Source organism: Cervus elaphus, chromosome X (genome assembly GCF_910594005.1).
Source record: "Cervus elaphus chromosome X, mCerEla1.1, whole genome shotgun sequence".
Lineage (NCBI taxonomy): Eukaryota > Metazoa > Chordata > Mammalia > Artiodactyla > Cervidae > Cervus > Cervus elaphus.
In genome coordinates this window covers 99700554-99718502 of record NC_057848.1, presented here as the reverse complement: position 1 = coordinate 99718502, position 17949 = coordinate 99700554, and the positions used below count along the sequence as shown (strand labels likewise).

At 36.9% G+C, this 17949-nt stretch overlaps 1 protein-coding gene across 1 annotated transcript in view; it reads left to right on the top strand.

Annotated features, from left to right (window-relative positions):
- The first annotated feature begins 937 nt into the window (after positions 1 to 937).
- The window catches only part of LOC122690232, a 414205-nt gene continuing 397193 nt past the window's right edge, over positions 938 to 17949 (top strand). The window contains exons 1-3 of the mRNA XM_043897283.1: positions 938 to 1126; positions 2585 to 2788; positions 5024 to 5170. The gene's annotated coding sequence lies outside the window, so the exon portion shown is untranslated. The remainder of the gene's footprint in view (positions 1127 to 2584; positions 2789 to 5023; positions 5171 to 17949) is intronic.

Genomic DNA, 17949 nt, shown 5'->3' with positions numbered 1-17949 from the left:
TGCTTTGATAAAGGAGTTTAAATATAAGTATGTTCGCCTATTACGGTACCATGTAAGGCCGCACAGCTTCAGGAACACTTGGTGAAGGAAAAGAAATACTCAGATATCATATTGAGGATTAATAGCATGAGAAAATTTCAGCTTTGTTTAAAACAGCGTTCATAACTTTACAAGGTCAAGGGATTCAGTGTTCCGGTGACAATTTGTGTTCAAAAGAAACAAAATATTCTAAGTTTAATTTTGAACATTGAGTACTAGCACCGGTCCACTTTAAACCAGCATATTATCTAAATCCATAGCACTTCAAAATGGAAGCTACTTGAACTAATCGTGAGAGTGTAAGGCTACTAGAGATCCTAGTTGTAGCCGTCCCCCATCCCCGCCCCCACGCCTTCAACTCGAGGCCTCAGTTTCTAGGTCTACAAGTTTAGATTAAGAAAGGAGAAAAACCCCACCAAAAACTGGATTTCCCATAAACGCTAGAGAGTGACGTTTCAAATTGGTTCAGCATTCCTTCGACCATTTCTTTCATTGAGAAATCTGACCACCTGTTGCTTCCAGGTTAGTTTTCTTGTTGCTTTGAATTCTTGATTCACCTTGATTTTGTGTGTGTGTGCACGCGCGCCAGCGTGTCTCTGTGTTTAATCTTCTCTTTAGACCCCTTAAAGTACACCCACAGATATTTGTACAGTATTTCAGGGAAAACAAACTTTTTCAACAGCTATTAAGTGAGGGTAAAGGGCGAAAACCAGCTCCCCCGCCAACGGCCGCCCCCCTCTCCCCAACACTCCCCCCGCCTCCTCTCCTCTCACTTCCCCCGCCCCCACCGCTAACCCCACCCCCGCGCGCCAGGTCGGGGCAGAGTTACGTCACCCGCAGTCGGCGGTTCCTTGGCACGCGCCGGGCGCTGAGGGCAGCGGTGACCCGCGTGCTGGGCGCAGCTCAACCGGGACCTGTCCTTCCCCCACCCAACCGCCCTGTTGGTAGCTGAGGGAATCCTGCCCCCGCGGCGTCTGGCCGGAGAGGGTAGGGGAAGAGGCAAGTAGGAAGGCGGCTTGCTGTAACCCTCGGGTGCGGCATAGCGGGAGGCGTTTACCATTCTGAGGAGCATCCATTTGAAAGCCCCGTAAGGCGAAATGGTCTAACAAAACGCGGGTAGTTGTGGAGGGGAGGAGGCCCTCCGGACTGCCTGGGCAGAGGAACGGGGAGAGTCAGAGTAACCGGGAGGCCGTTGGTCCCTTGGCCTCAGGTGGTCAGGCTGCCTCAGTCTCGCAGCTCTGCTCGAAGCTTCGCATAGCAGATGGAGGTCCTGACCGACTAGTGGGAAACTTTTGGGTGAGGACAGGCAGGGAAAGTGTCCTACGAAAAACCGAGGACGGAAAAAGGGAGTGAGGGGACAGTTAGTTTGGCTAACTGACAACTTGGTGGGACAGGGCCATAGATTGGAGGAGTCTCTCTGAGGTGAAAGTCTCCAGAGATTTCCTTCACAGAGACAGCCTGAGGCAGAACAAGGAGGAAAATGGGGGCGTGGGGGCGCGAATTTAGAGCAGGCTAACATCAGCTCGACATGAGGAAAATTTACCACAGAATTTTAGCTGTTGGCAAACGCGCACTGCTGCCTCGTCGAACTCTGTGACGGCTCTTCTAACCGTCGAATTCCAACCTTATGATTAGATAGCAACTGTTTTTTTTTTTTTTTTTTTTTTTTTTAGTTCCCTGAGTCAATTATTCTTCCTGTGTGATAATAACATAATAATCCCTCTCAGCATTATTTATATTGTTTTATTATGGAAAAAGAAATCCACCCTGCCCGAATCAGCTGATGATATAATTTAGAATATTTTGTTTGAAATTTTAACACCTCATTGTCTTGGATATGGATAATATAACTTCTGTAGTTGTGCATTTAAAATACATTAAGCTTAATTAAAACGCTAGCAATTAGGGCCATTCAAGTTGAACTTCTAGTTTATCTTCCTACATAGACTGTAGACCCAAATCTTTCTACATAAAGGAATGTAATTGGAAATAAACTAATATTCAAAGCTAGTCAATATTCATAAGAATGCACTTTGAGATCTTGAGAAGGGAAATTTGATCACTAATTTTTAAATTATTTTGACAGTTCTGTTTCTTTTTTTTTTTAACTGAGATGAAAAATCTTGGTGAATATTTTGCATAAACAGCCACGTGAATATGCAAGGTAACACTTATCTGGAGTTAAATGAAGAAAGCAATAGAAACTGGAAAGACCAAAACGAACAAAACAAAGAGAACAAAAAGAAAAGCCATTTAGGTAGATTTCAAGGAGTAATGTTAAATAGCAAAAAAGAATAAGAAAGTCATTGCACACCAAAACTTGCTTTCCTTGAAGGATTTTAAGTAATATTACACAATCATAGTAAGCACAACCACATCTTTTAATTAATGAAATTTGCTGTGCCTGGCACATAGAAGCATTTGTTGATTGTGCTCGAATGATATGAAATTTTTCCCTCTTTATTTTAACAGACGCTCAGCTGGATGCCAGAACTTCACTAAGGGTTTCTGTTGTACTAACTATATTTATTTTATTTTTTTTCAGAGTAACTGAAACCTATTGGAGGTTAGTTCGCCACTGGAGCCTACCAAAGGTCCTTTCTTTTATCCACCCCTCTACCTCTGTGCAGCCTCACTTAACCTCACACCTCAGGTGAGGGGGAAATCAGAGAAGGACCAGCAGCTTGCCGGTGCTGGTAGCCTCATTGCCAGTTTCTTCATCCATTTTAAGGCTACAGATAATCTGACAGTAAGCATTAGGACTTTTTCAGATCTTCCTATTCCCCTAACAACCCTCATTTTTAGTCGGAGAATGTCTACCAGATCTATAACCCTAATATTTTCCTTTTAATTGGAGGATAATTGCTTTACAATATTGTCGTGGTAGAAAGTAGCATTGACATATAAAAATTAACGTGTAAAATAGATAACTAGTGCAAAACTGCTATATAACAGGGAGCCCTGACTGGCACTCTGTGATGACCTAGAGAGATGGATTGAGGGGGTGGGGTGGGGGAGGGAGGCTCAAGAGGGAAGGGATATATATATATATATATATGTGTGTGCGCGTGTGTGCGCTCAGTCGCTTCAGTCATCTCTAACTCTTTGGGACCCTAGGGATTGTAGCCTGCCAGGCTCCTCTGTCCATGGGATTCTCCAGGCAAGAATCCTGGAATGGATTGCCATGCCCTTCTCCAGGGATCTTCCTGACCCAGGGGTTGAACCTGCATCTCCGGTATCTCCTGCATTGCAGGCAGATTCTTTACTGCTGAACTACTAGGAAGCCTATATACATATATATATAATTATGACTGATTTGTATTTGATGTATGGCAGAGACCATAACCCTAATACTTGACTGTAGTTTCTAGAACTCTGTTGTCCAATCCAGTACCACTAGCCACATGGCTAGTGGCTATTAAAATTTCAATCAGTTAGAATTAATCAAAATTTAAATTTGTGTTCTCAAGTCCCACTAGTCATATTTGACATGCCTAGCAGACATATGTGGCCATATGTATTGAATAGTTCAGATGTAGAATATTCCAACATTGCAGAAAGTTCTTTTGGACATGGCTACTCTAAAAAGCATGCCAGCCCCTTGTCATATCTGCAGTTTAAAAGATATTCAAACCCAGCTTTCTTGACAAATAAGATTAAGGTAAACAAAATATTCTCTAGTAGTTCAAGAAGTGGCTGTATAAGGCAGGACTTGAGTTAATTGGCTCAATGGAGGGCAAAAAAAAAAAAAAATGGCAGTACCACTTGTTTAATTTGGTCATACTTATTTAGGCTGGGAAAGTGAGACCTATGTTGAAGTGTTTTTCCAGAGTGCTTTGGCTATATTTTCAGACCATTTGTTTAATGTTAACATCAATGACTCAAGTTAAAGCATTTCTACATACACAGTTATAAAATTTAAAGACAGTAAATGGAAGGGGAAAATTGATTCTAAGAGCATCTGCATTATCACAATATTACTTTATAAATTGCCATTAATATATCCTTTATATCTTCCCTATTGTGGGTTTCAAGAGCTGAGTAATACAGGTAGGAACACTGGAAGCTGCAACAACTTTAAGCTTCAAAATTACCGGTACTAATAATGATTCACATTTCTGTAATGAATGTCTTACATTTTAGAAAGTGTTCTCCTTCTCATTTTTCTTTCCATGGATCTCACAAGGCACTCCTGATGTAGATAGGGCAAATATTACTATTCTTTTCTTAAGGTTCTTTTCTTTCTAATCTTCTTTGCTTTGACTCAGATGCCACCTCCTCCATGAAGCTGTTTCTTTAAGTGTTAACTCTTTAGCTCTTGTTCTGTATGGTACATGTCTTAAGCTAGTTACCAATGCTGTTGATGTACTTTTGATTTTAATAGATTCACAATTCCTCTAGGACAGAAGTTGTGTCAGATTTATATTTGTGTTTTTTTTTTATTTTTATTTTATTAAGGTAAAACTCATATAACATAAAATTAACTATTTTAAAGTATACAATTCAGAGATATTTAGTGTATTCACTATGTTGTGCAACCATCACTTTCTAATTCCAAAACCTTTTCATTATCCCAAAACGGAACCCTGTACCTATTAAACAGTCACTATTCCCTGCCTCCCTACAACCCCTGGCAACCACTAATCTTTCTGTGTTTGTGGATTTATCTATTCTGGATATTTCAACTAAATGGAATCATACAATATGCAACCTTATCTCTCTGGCTTCTTTCACTTAGCATGTTTTCAGGGTTTTTTCACATTGTAGCATGTATTGGTATTTCATTCAGAATTATATTTGAGTTTTGTGTTTTACTAAAGAGGCACTCAGTAAATAGTAGCGTAATTGTTTAATGGTGGACTATATTACCCCAACAACAAATTTTACCCCAAACTCCCATACCTGACAGCATATGCTAATATAATGCAGTCTGTATAAATAGATAAGGCCTGAACCTGATTAAATTCTGTTATTTCATCCTTAGCTACTCAGAATATCTAAGCCTTAAACATTAACCATCAGAAGACTTTCTCTATTTATTCATTCTGAGACGTGGCACAACCATGTCATTTTTTCCGATGATATCCTGCTGTGACATCGTCTCCTATTGAAGTTCATCTGTGGGTAGAAGGTAAGGTGTTTTGAAACATCTTAGCTCTGTAGATCACATTTGATCTTTAACAGTCTCAGCTGCCCAGATTTCACAAAGTATTAATATATAAAAACAGATTGTTTTGTAATATTTTACAGAAGATCCTTCAATATTAAAGATTTGAATCTGAATCTGTGTTTAAAGGTTCATAACATTATGTTTTAATAAACACATTCTCAGAAAAATTTCCATTTCTTGTTTAGTGTCTTCCTTGTATGACTGTTGGAATTAATGTATTAATTAAATTTTAATTAATATATTAATTGTGAATTGGACTTAATAAAATTAATTAATATATAATTATTGGAAGCAATCAAACATTCTAAAATAATGACATGAGGCAACCACACTAGTAAATAAAGCACACTGCCTAACAGATGTGATTTACATTCTTCTATTGGAAAGAGCTAATAATGACTGAAGAGAATGGATTATAGAGTAGTAGATGCAATGAAAGAAGTTAAATGTCATTAATTAAATTAATTTTATTATTAATTTTAGTTTGTTACTTTTATTTATTTATTTATTTTTTATTAGTTGGAGGCTAATTACTTCACAACATTTCAGTGGGTTTTGTCATACATTGATATGAATCAGCCATAGAGTTACACGTATTCCCCATTTGACATTTGAGAGCAAGGGTTATGCCTGTCTCTATTACTTGCTGTTCACGTTAATAGATATTGAAAAAATAATGTTTACTGATTAAAGAGTGAGGAAAGATCCAAAGTTGTCTTTTATCAGATGTCTTTATTAGCAATGCACCGAGAAGTCTTTATTAGCAATGCACCGAGAAGCACTTTAGAGAAGATTGGCTGCTCTTAGCATTTGTTAATTACAGAAACTCTCCTAAAGATGATTAGTGATTGTGAAACTTTGCTTTATTGCATTATTTTTTTTTATTTTTTTTCATTATTTTCTTTACATAGGGATTACTAAAGATGGTTTAGCATATTCTGTTTTGTTAATTAAAATGTTTAAGGTACTATTTAGATGAAAATCATATTTCATCATTACAGAATTATATCTTGTTTATACTTTACTTTTTAAACTTAATAAAGTTTTACTTTCTATCCATAAAATAGTTATAGTGCATAAGTTTATCTTCACATTAAGTTGAAATATTACAGTTATCTAGCACAAAAATTTATGTGGGAACTTACATCATTTATATCAATAAAATTATTTTTATGCAGAGGCATGTCAAGTGAAAAGTTAATTTCAAAATTTTTGGTTCATATTTTAATTCTTTTGTAATTCTTAATGTTACCATGTTTCTGTTTTGCATATACATTAACTGGTATTATATTTTAGATTCCATATATAAGTGACATCATACAGTATTTGTCTTCAACTTATTTAACTTGGCATACCATTCTGCAGGTCCATCCACTTTGGTTCAAATGACAGAATTTTATTCTTTTTCATGGCTGAGTAATATGGTAGGTGGGTTCCATATCTTCACTATTGTAAATAGTTCTGCTGTGAATATTGGGGTGCATGTATCTTTTTTAATTAGTATCTTTGGATATGCATTCAATATGGAATAGCTGGGTGATATGGTAGTTCTACTTTAAGTTTTTTGAGACCCCTTCATACTGTTTTCCACAGTGGCTGCACCAATTTAAATTCTCACCAACAATGTACAAAGGTTCCCTTTTCTCCACATCCTCTCCAACATTTGTAATTGTGTACACTTTGATGATAGCCATTCTGACAGATGTAAGGTGATATCTCATTGTTGCTTTTATTTGCATTTCTCTAACAATTAGCAATGTTGAACATTTTTTCATGTACCTCCTGACCATCTGCTTCCTTGCAAAAATGTCTCTTCAAGTCTTCTGCCCATTTTTTATTGGCTTTTTTATGTTAAGTTCTATGAACTGTTTGTATATTTTGGATACTAAACCCTTAGTAGTCATATCATTTGCAAGTATTTTCTGCAATTCTGTTGGTAGAGTTTTCTTTTTATCAGTGGTTTCCTTTGCTGTGCAAAAGCTTTTAAGGAGCAAGCTGCCATTTACTTATTTTTGCTTTTATTTCTTTTGCCTTAGAAGACTGATCCAAGAAAATATTGCTGTGATTTATGTTCTGCCTATGTTTCTTCTAGGAGTTTTATGATATCTGCTCTTACATTTAGGTCTTTAAACCATTTTGAATTTATTTTTATATATGGAATGGTGGAATGTTTTAATCTCATTGTTTTATATGTGGCTTTCCAGTTTTCCCAGCACCACTTGTTGAAAAGCCTGTCTTATCTCCATTGTATATTCTTGACTCCTTTGTCATAGATTAGTTGATCGTGGGTGCATGAGTTTATTTGTGGTATCTCTATTCTGTACCATTGATCTATGTCTGTTATTGTGCCAATACCACACTGCTTTGATATTGTAGCTTTGTATTGTAGTCTGAAGTCTGAGAGGTTTCTTCTCCAGCTTTGTTCTTTTTTCTCAAGATTGCTTTGTCAGTTTGGTGTTTTGTGTGGTTCCATATTAATTTTAGGATATTTGATCTACTTCTGTGAAAAATGTCATGGGTATTTTAATAGAGATTGTATTAAATCTCTAGATTGCTTTTGGTAGTATGGACATTTTATTTTTTTATTTTTTGGTGCATATCCTACTCTCCTTTTTATTTTTTTGTTTTCTTTTCATTTATTTTTATTAGTTGGAGGCTAATTACTTTACAATATTGTAGTGGTTTTTGTTTGATTCATTGACATGAATCAGCCGTGGATTTACATGTATTCCCCATCCCGATCCCCCCTCCCACCTCCCTCTCCACCTGATTCCTCTGGGTCTTCCCAGCGCACCAGACCCGAGCACTTGTCTCATGCATCCAGCCTGGGCTGGTGATCTGTTTCACCCTAGATAATATACATGTTTCAATGCTGTTCTCTCGAAACATCCCACCCTCGCCTTCTCCCACAGAGTCCAAAATTCTGTTCTGTACATCTGTGTCTCTTTTTCTGTTTTGCATATAGGGTTATCATTACCATCTTTCTAAATTCCATATATATGCATTAGTATACTGTATCGGTGTTTATCTTTCTGGCTTACTTCACTCTGTATAATGGGCTCCAGTTTCATCCATCTCATTAGAACTGACTCAAATGAATTCTTTTTAATGGCTGAGTAATATTCCATGGTGTATATGTGCCACAGCTTCCTTATCCATTCGTCTGCTGATGGGCATCTAGGTTGCTTCCATGTCCTGGCTATTATAAACAGTGCTGTGATGAACATTGGGGTGCACATGTCTCTTTCAGATCTGGTTTCCTCAGTGTGTATGCCCAGAAGTGGTATTGCTGGGTCATATGGCAGTTCTATTTCCAGTTTTTTAAGGAATCTCCACACTGTTCTCCATAGTGGCTGTGCTAGTTTGCATTCCCACCAACAGTGTAAGAGGGTTCCCTTTTCTCCACACCCTCTCCAGCATTTATTGCTTATAGACTTTTGGATAGCAGCCATCCTGACTGGTGTGTAATGGTACCTCATTGTGGTTTTGATTTGCATTTCTCTGATAATGAGTGATGTTGAGCATCTTTTCATGTGTTTGTTAGCCATCTGTATGTCTTCTTTGGAGAAATGTCTGTTTAGTTCTTTGGCCCATTTTTTGATTGGGTCATTTATTTTTCTGGAATTGAGCTGCAGGAGCAGCTTGTATATTTTTGAGATTAATCCTTTGTCTGATGCTTCATTTGCTATTATTTTCTCTCAATCTGAGGGCTGTCTTTTCACCTTGCTTATAGTTTCCTTTGTTGTGCAAAAGCTTTTAAGTTTCATTGGGTCCCATTTGTTTATTTTTGCTTTTATTTCCAATATTCTGGGAGGTGGGTCATAGAGAATCCTGCTGTGATTTATGTCGGAGAGTGTTTTGCCTATGTTTTCCTCTAGGAGTTTGGACATTTTAAAAAATATTAATTCTCCCAGACCAACAGTATGGGATATATTTGCATTTCTTTGTATCATCTTCAATTTTTTCGTCAATATTTTACAGTTTTCAGAGTACAGGTCTTTCACTTTCTTGGTTCAATTCATTCCTTGGTATTTTATTCTTTTTGATGCAACTTCAAGTGGAATTGTTTTCATGACTTTCCTTCCTAATATTTCATTATTAGAGCATAGAATTGTGATGTGTTTCTGTATATTAATCTTGTATCTTGAAAACTTGCTAAAATCATTTATTTGGAGAGTTTTTGGGTGGAGACTTTAGAATACTTTCCAGATGTTCACACCTGGTCTTTACCCTCAGGACCCTTGATGCAGCCCGTGTCTCTGTGCCCAGCCCCCACTCACTGGTGGCTGATGTAAGCCTCTGTGCCACCTCTCCATCTCCACTAGTGGTTGTGGTTAGCCACATATTCTGTGGTTTTCTTTTTTTTTTTCTCCCAGTTATGTTGCCCTCTGAGATTCCAGAACTCCCCACAGACAAACAGTGTGGAAACTACTCCTCCTTCACGACTCCCTCTCCAGGATGGATCTCCATCCCTAAATCTTTTGTCTCTGTTTTTGCCTTTTATATTTTGTACTACCTCCTCTCAAAGAGGCTGCCTTTCTGGGTGCTTGGTGTCCTCTGCCAGCATTCAGAAATTGTTTTGTGGAAGTTGCTCAACATTCAAATGATCTTTTGATGAGTTTGTGGCAGAGACAGTGATCTCCCTGTCCTACTCCTCTGCCATCTTGGGACTGCCACCTCTTATGATGTTTTGTATCTCTTAACAATTGTTATTTCTACTCTTTCATTTTTCATTTTGTTCATTTGCATCCTCTTTTCTTGATGATGCTGTTTATCAAATTTTTTACCTTTTCAAAAAACCAGCTCTGAATTTCATTGTTTTTTTTTTTTTGTAAGAAATGTTATTTCTTCTCTCATTTTTATTATTTCATTCCTTCTGATTTGAGTTTTGTTTTTTATCCTTTTTCTAATTCTTTTGTAAATTTATTTTTTATTTTTAATTGGAGGATAATTGCTTTGCCATGTTGTATTAGTTTCTGCCATATAAAAATGTGAATCAGGCATAAGTATACATATATCCCCCTCACTCTTCAGGGGGTTTCCTTGGTTGCTCAGATGGTAAAGTATCCACCTGCAATGCGGGAGACCTGGGTTTCGGTCCCTAGGTTGCGGAAGATCCCCTGGAGGAAGGCATGGCACCCCACTCCAGTATTCTTGCCTGGAGAATCCCTGTGGTCAGAGGAACCTGGCGGGCTACTGTTTATAGGGTTGTGAAGAGTCAGATATGACTGAGCGACTAAGCACAGCACACCTCCCTCCCACTCCTGCCATCCCACCCCTCTAGATTGTCACAGAACACCAGATTGTGCTCCCTGTGTTATACATCAACTTTCCATTAGCTATCTGTTTTTCATATGTTAATGTACATGTTTCAGTGCTAATCTTTGTCAATTTGTCCTACCTGCTCCTTTTTCTAATTTTAGGTGGTAGGTTAGGTTGATTTTTTGAGATTTTTATTTCTTGAGGAAGGCCTGTTTCATTATAAACTTCCCTCTTAGAATAGCTTTTGATGCATCCCATAGATTTTGGAAAGAAGTGTTTCCACTTTCATTTGTTTCAAGATGCTTTCTAGTTTCCTACTTGGTTTAATTATAGACCAAATATTATTTTGTAATGTGTCTCCACAGATTTGTTCTTTTTCTGTTTTCCTTCCTATAGTTAATTTCTATTTTCACCTGCTTGGAAAGAATGTGTACTCTGCTGTTTTTGGTAATGTCCTACAGATATCTATTAAGTCCAGCTGGTCTCTTGTGTCACTTAAGAATACTGTTGCCTTTTTGTTTTTCTCTCTGGATCATTTGTACATTGAAGTCACTGGGGTCTTAAAATCCCCTACTGTTTTTGCATTTTTGTCATTTTCTCTCTCTGTCTGATAATATTTGCTACATGTATTTAGGTGCTCCTGTATTAGTTGCTTATATATTAATGACTTTAACATCATCTTCTTATACTGAAATCTTTATCATTGTAAAATTCCTTTCTTTGTCTTTTGTTATAGACTTTGTTTTTAAGTCTATTTTGTCTGATAAGAATATTACTACCCCACTTTCTTTCTTTTTAATTAATTAATTTTGATTGGCGGATCATTACTTTACAACATTGTGATGATTTTTGCCATATGTCAACATGAATCGGCCACAGATATACGTGTCTCCCCATCCTGAACTCCCCCTCCCACCTCCCTCCCCACCCTAGCCCTCTGGATTGTTCCAGAGCTCCAGCTTTGGGTGCCCTGCTTCATGCATTGAACTTGTGCTGGTCATCTGTTGTTTCTATTTGCATGGAAAACTTTTTCCATCTCCTCACTTTCATTCTGCATGTGTTTTTAGATCTGAAGTGAGACTCTTCAGTATTGAAAGGGCATCTTAAAATCCTATCAGTCTCCTGATATCTTTTCTTAAGACTGTTTTGGTATTTTTTATTGACGTACAGTTGATGTAAAATATTATGTAATTTACAGGTGTACAGTATAGTGATTCAATTTTTAAATGTTTTATTCCCTTGATAGTTGTTATGGAACAGTGGCTGTATTCACTGTGTTGTACAATATATCCTTGTAGTTTATTTTATACATAATAGTCTGTACCTCTTAATTCACTATACCTATATTGCTTCTTGCCCTTCCTCTCTTCTCTCTGGTGACCATTAGTTTGTTCTCTATTTATCTGTGAGTTTGTTTCCTTTTTGTTATAGTCACAAAATTATATTCTATAGTAATTTTTAGATTTCAGATATATGTGATATACAATATTTGCCTTTCTCTGTCTTACTTAACTTAGCATAATATTCTCAAAATCCATCCATGTTTCTTCCAGTGGCAATATTTACTTCTTTTTTATGGTTGAGTACTATTACATTGTATATCTAAACCACAGTTTCTTTACTGAGTCATTTGGTGATGGACTGTTAGGTTGCTACCACATCTTGACAGTTGTAAATGATGTTTCTGTGAACATTAGGATACATGTATCTTTTAAAATTAGTGGGTTTTTTTTTGTTTGTTTGTTTTTGGATATAATACATACCCAGGAGTTGCATTGTAGGTCATATGGTAGGTATATTTTCAGTTGATTAAGGAACCTCTGTACTGTTTTCTAAAGTGGCTACAGAAACTTGCATTCCCACCAATAGTGTACAGGGTTGCTTTTCTACACAGCCTATCCAACATTGTTATTTATGTATATGTGTTTATTTTTTATTTTTTTTAACATGGTACTTTATTTATTTTTGCACATTCATTCCAATATTCTTCATTTTTATTTTTTAAAGTTAATTTTATTGGAGTATAGTTGCCTTACAATGTTGTTAGTTACTGTACAGTAGAAACTAACTTAACATTGTAAAGACAACAACATAGTAAAGACAACTTGAATTTTCAGTAAGACGTAATCATTCTTTCCATTTCCTTTCTCTTATTATGTGATGATTTTTCAGACTCCTTACATTCTTATTCCCCTGCTTCTAAAGAAATTTTAAAAGATTTATATTGAGGTATAGTTGATGTGCAATATTATAGATTACAAGTGTACAATACAGTGATTCACAGTTTTTAAAGGTTGCACTCCATTTGTAGTTGTTATAGACTACCAGCTATATTCCCTGTGGAATACAATACACACTTGCAGCTATTTTATACATAGTGGTTTGTATCTCTTAATCTTTTTTAAATTAATTTATTTTAATTGGAGGTTAATTACTTTACAATATTGTAGTGGTTATTGCCATACATTGACATGAATCAGCCATGGGTGTACATGTGTTCCCTATCCTGAAACCCCTCCCTCCTCCCTCCCCATCCCATTCCTCAGGGTCAGGCACCAGCCCTGAGCACCCTGTCTCATGCATCAAACCTGGAGTGGTGATCTATTTCACAGATGATAATATACATGTTTCAATGCAATTGTCTCAAATCATTCCACCCTCGCCTTGTCACACAGAATCCAAAGATCTGTTCTTAACACCTGTGTCTCTTTTGCTGTCTCACATATAGGGTCATCATTACCATCTTTCTAAATTCCACATATATGGGTGAATACACTGTATTGGTGTTTCCCTTTCTGACTTACTTATAATAGGCTCCAGTTTCATCCACTTCATTAAAACTGATTCAAATGCATTCTTTTTAATAGCTGAGTAATATTCCATTGTGTATAAGTACCACAGCTTTCTTATTCATTCATCTGCTGATGGGCATCTAGGTTGCTTCCATGTCCTGGCTATTGTAAACACTGCTGCGATGAACATTGGAGTACATGTGTCTCTTTCAATTCTGGTTTCCTCAGTGTGTATGCCCAGCAGTGGGATTGGTGGGTCATATGGCAGTTCTATTTCCAGATTTTTAAGGACTCCCCACACTGTTCTCCATAGTGGTTGTGCTAGTTTGCATTCCCACTAACAGTGTAAGAGGGTTCCCTTGTCTCTGCATCCTTTCCAGCATTTATTGTTTGTAGACATTTTGATAGCAGCCATTCTGACCGATGTGAGATGGTACCTCATTGTGGATTTGATTTGCATTTCTCTGATAATGAGTAATGTTGAGCATCTTTTCATGCATTTGTTAGCCATCTGTATGTCTTCTTTGGAAAATGTCTGTTTAGTTCTTTGACCCATTTTTTGATTGGATCATTTATTTTTCTGGAATTGAGCTGCATGAGCTGCTTGTATATTTTTGAGATTCATTCTTTATCAGTTGCTTTGTTTGCTATTATTTTCTCCCATTCTGAAGGCTGCCTTTTCAAGTTGCTTAGTTTCCTTCATTGTGCAAAAGCTTCTAAGTTTAATTAGGTCCCATTTGCTTATTTTTGCCTTTATTTCCATTACTTTGGGACGTGGGTCATATAGGATCCTGCTTTGATTTTTGTCAGAGAGGGTTTTGCCTATGTTTTCCTCTAGGAGTTTTATAGTTTCTGGTCTTACATTTAGATTTTGAATTCATTTTGAGTTTATTTTTATGTATGGTGTTAGAAAGTGTCCTAGTTTCATTCTTTTACATGTGGTTGACCAGTTTTCCCAGCATCACTTGTGAAAGACATTGTCTTTTCTCCATTGTATTTTCTTGCCTCCTTTGTCAAAGATAAGGTGTACATAGGTGTGTAGATTTATCTCTGGGCTTTCTATTTTACATTGATCTATGTTTCTGTCTTTGTGCCAGTACCATACTGTCTTGATGACTGCAGCTTTGTAGTATAGTCTGAAGTCAGGCAGGTTGATTCCTCCAGTTCCATTCTTCTTTCTCAAGATTGCTTTTGCTATTTGAGGTATTTTACATTTCCATACAAATTGTAAGTTTTTTTGTTCTAGTTCTGTGAAAAATACCTTTGGTAGCTTGATAGGAATTGCATTGAATCTATAGATTGCTTTGGGTAGTATACTCATTCACTATACTGAGTCATCCAATCCATGAGCATGGTATATTTCTCCATCTGTTTGTGTCATCTATGATTTCTTTCAGCAGTGTTTTATAGTTTTCTATATATAGGTCTTTTGCTTCCTTAGGTAGATTTATTCCTAAGTATTTTTTTTTTAATTTTCTTTGCAATGGTGAATGGAATTGTTTCCTTAATACTCTTTGTTAGTGTATAGGAATGCAAGGGATTTCTCTGTGTTAATTTTATATCATGCAACTTTACTATATTGATTGATTAGCTCTAGTAATTCTCTGGTGGAGTCTTTAGGGTTTCCTATGTAGAGGATCATGTCATCTGCAAACAGTGAGAGTTTTACTTCTTTTCCAATCTGTATTCCTTTTATTTCTTTTTCTTCTCTGATCCCTGTGACTAAAACTTCCAAAACTATGTTGAATGGTAGTGGTGAGAGTGGGCACCCTTGTCTTGTTCCTGACTTCAGGGGAAATGCTTTCAATTTTTCACCATTGAGGATAATGCTTGCTGTGTGTTTATCGTGTATGGCTTTTATTATGTTGAGGTACGTTCCTTCTGTGCCTGCTTTCTGGAGGGTTTTTATCATACATGGATGTTGAATTTTGTAAAAGGCTTTCTCTGCATCTATTGAGATAGTCATATGGTTTTTATCTTTCGACTTGTTAATGTGGTGTATCACATTGATTGATTTGCGAATATTGAGAATCCTTGCATGCCTGGGATAAAGCCCACTTGGTCATGATTTCTGATCTTTGAAATATGTTGTTGGATTTTGCTTGCTAGAATTTTGTTGAGGATTTTTGCATCTATGTTCATCACTGATATTGGCCTATAGTTTTCTTTTCTTTTATTTCTTTTTTTTTGGCATCTTTGTCTGGTTTTGGTATTAGGGTGATGGTGGCCTCATAAATGAGCTTCGGAGTTTGCCTTCTGCAATTTTCTGGAAGAGTTTGAGTAGGATAGGTGTTATCTCATCTCTAAATTTTGGTAGAATTCACCTGTGAAGCCACCTGGTCCTGGCTTTTGTTTGTTGGAAGATTTCTGATTACAGTTTTGATTTCTGTGATTGTGATGGATCTGTTAAGATTTTCTGTTTCTTCCTGGTTAAGTTTTAGAAAGTTATACTTTTCTAAGTATTTGTCCATTTTTTCCAAGTTGTTCATTTTATTGGCATATAGTTGCTGATAGTAGTCTCTTATGATGCTTTGCATTTTTGTGTTGTCTGTTGTGATTTCTCCATTTTCCTTTCTAATTTTGTTGGTTTGATTCTTTTCCCTTTATTTCTGGATGAGTCTTACTAATGGTTTGTCTGTCAGGGAATGTTTGACGGGAGGATTCCTACGTGCTGTCTCTCATGAGTCCTTTGTCCCTCTTCAAGCGGAACAGCACGCTGCTCCCAGGGACTGAGGTCATTGTGTGAGGCAAGCATGAGTCTCCTTTAGTAAACATTCTCCTTAGGACAAAACAGCTTAATCTCCTTCCCCTTACTTGAGATATAGATTGTCTCCTGACCTTGTGACTAACGTTACCCCTTGTTCCCTTGGTAACGGTTGCTGTACATTTGGTTTTCTGATCTCTATCATTCCCGAAAGAAGTTTCTTGTACTGCAGCCTATATATACTCATAGAAAAATCATTAAAGCACCTTTGCTCCACCAGAGCTTAGGTCCCCAGGTCGTTTTTGTCTCTCTCTCTCTCTCTTTCTCTCTCTCTCTTTCACTTTCTTATCGTCGACTCTGTACCACAAGGTTCCGGTTCATTAAAGGACCCCAACAAATGGCGCCAAAGAATAGGGACACTGGTATACGTGGCATATCGGGCGGAATGACTCAGGGACCTATTGAGGTTGGTAAGTACTAAGGCATGGGTTAAACGGCTGGCCAGCCCCATTATTTTTCTACTTTACTTCACCATTTGTTTAAATTTCAGGGACTTCTGGCTTCACGGCAATGAATAGAGGTTTGCCTTCAAACAGTAGTTGAACATAATCCTTAGTTTCCAGATAAATGCAGTTTTGATTTAGAAATTTGGCTCCAAGTCAAAGAAAATGTTAAATGAGCAGCCAAACAAGGAAAAAATATTCCAATTGATCTCTAGCCCCTATGGGCTCTTATTAAAGCTGTAATTCTGCCATTTCAAGGTACATTCTAGCCCTTCCAATATTCAGCAACAGATAGAACACTTATTACATAAATATAAATTAAATGATTAAACTTTATAAAAGGCCTAATTAAAACAATACAAAATATCTCAAAATTTTCTTACTAGCCCTGCCCCGGCTGCTCCAAATGCTTCTCCTCTGCCAACAGTCGCAACTCCAAAAGTCTCTCATTTATTGGAACCTAATGAAAAGTTATGCTAATTTTTAAACTAGATTAGAAGCTGCTATTTCCCATACTGTAATCGGAGAAGAAACCAAAAAACAGCTAGAGAAATTACTTGCTTATGAGAATGCAAATCAGAAATGTCAAAGAGCTATAGCTGCAATTTGTGAGACTAGGACTATTATTGATTATTTAAAAGCTTATTGCAATCTAGGATCAGAAACTCAAAAGATGCAAATACTGATTGAGGCAATGGCTACTACCTTTAAAAAGGGAAATGAAGGATGCTTTAATTGTGGAAATGAAAATCATTTAAAAAGGGACTGCCCTAAGAAGGCTAATAAAATACCAAAAAATTTGCCCTCGCTGCCGTAGAAGAATGCACTGGGCCAAAAGTTGTAAATTTAAATTTGATATTGATGGAAAACCTATTCCAGGAAACTCCAAACAGGAACAAATTCTATCTTTTCCCTCAAACCCTCAACATCCGGCAGTACTGCCGTCTATATACCAGCCCTAAATGATTTTTTCCTTTACCCTCAAAACAGTCCCTACTAGAGTGCCTACCGGACCTTTTGGACCCCTGCCCCCACAAACTTTTGGTCTTTTGCTTGGCCGGTCTAGTCTGACTTCTAAAGGAATTACTGTTCACCCTGGAATAATTGATTCAGATTATAAAGGAGAGATTCAAATTCTGATGTCATCTCAGATTCTATGGCAATTCAAAAAGGGGGACAAAATTGCTCAATTACTTCTTTTACCTTACATTTCTATTAATTCCTCTAATAATGTATGGACAGATGGGTTTGAAAGTACAGATCAAAAACAGTCTTTGTAGACATCATTAGTATCTGAGTATGCCCGACCAAATATAAATATCAAAATTAATGGTAAAAGATTTTCTGGTCTCCTCGACACTGGATCTGATATTACTATTATTTCCAAACATTTATGGCCCAAATCCTGGCCTGTACAAAAGGTCTCCTGCCAAATTACAAGAATTTCTCAAACTAAAGTACAAGAAGTTTATCAAAGTG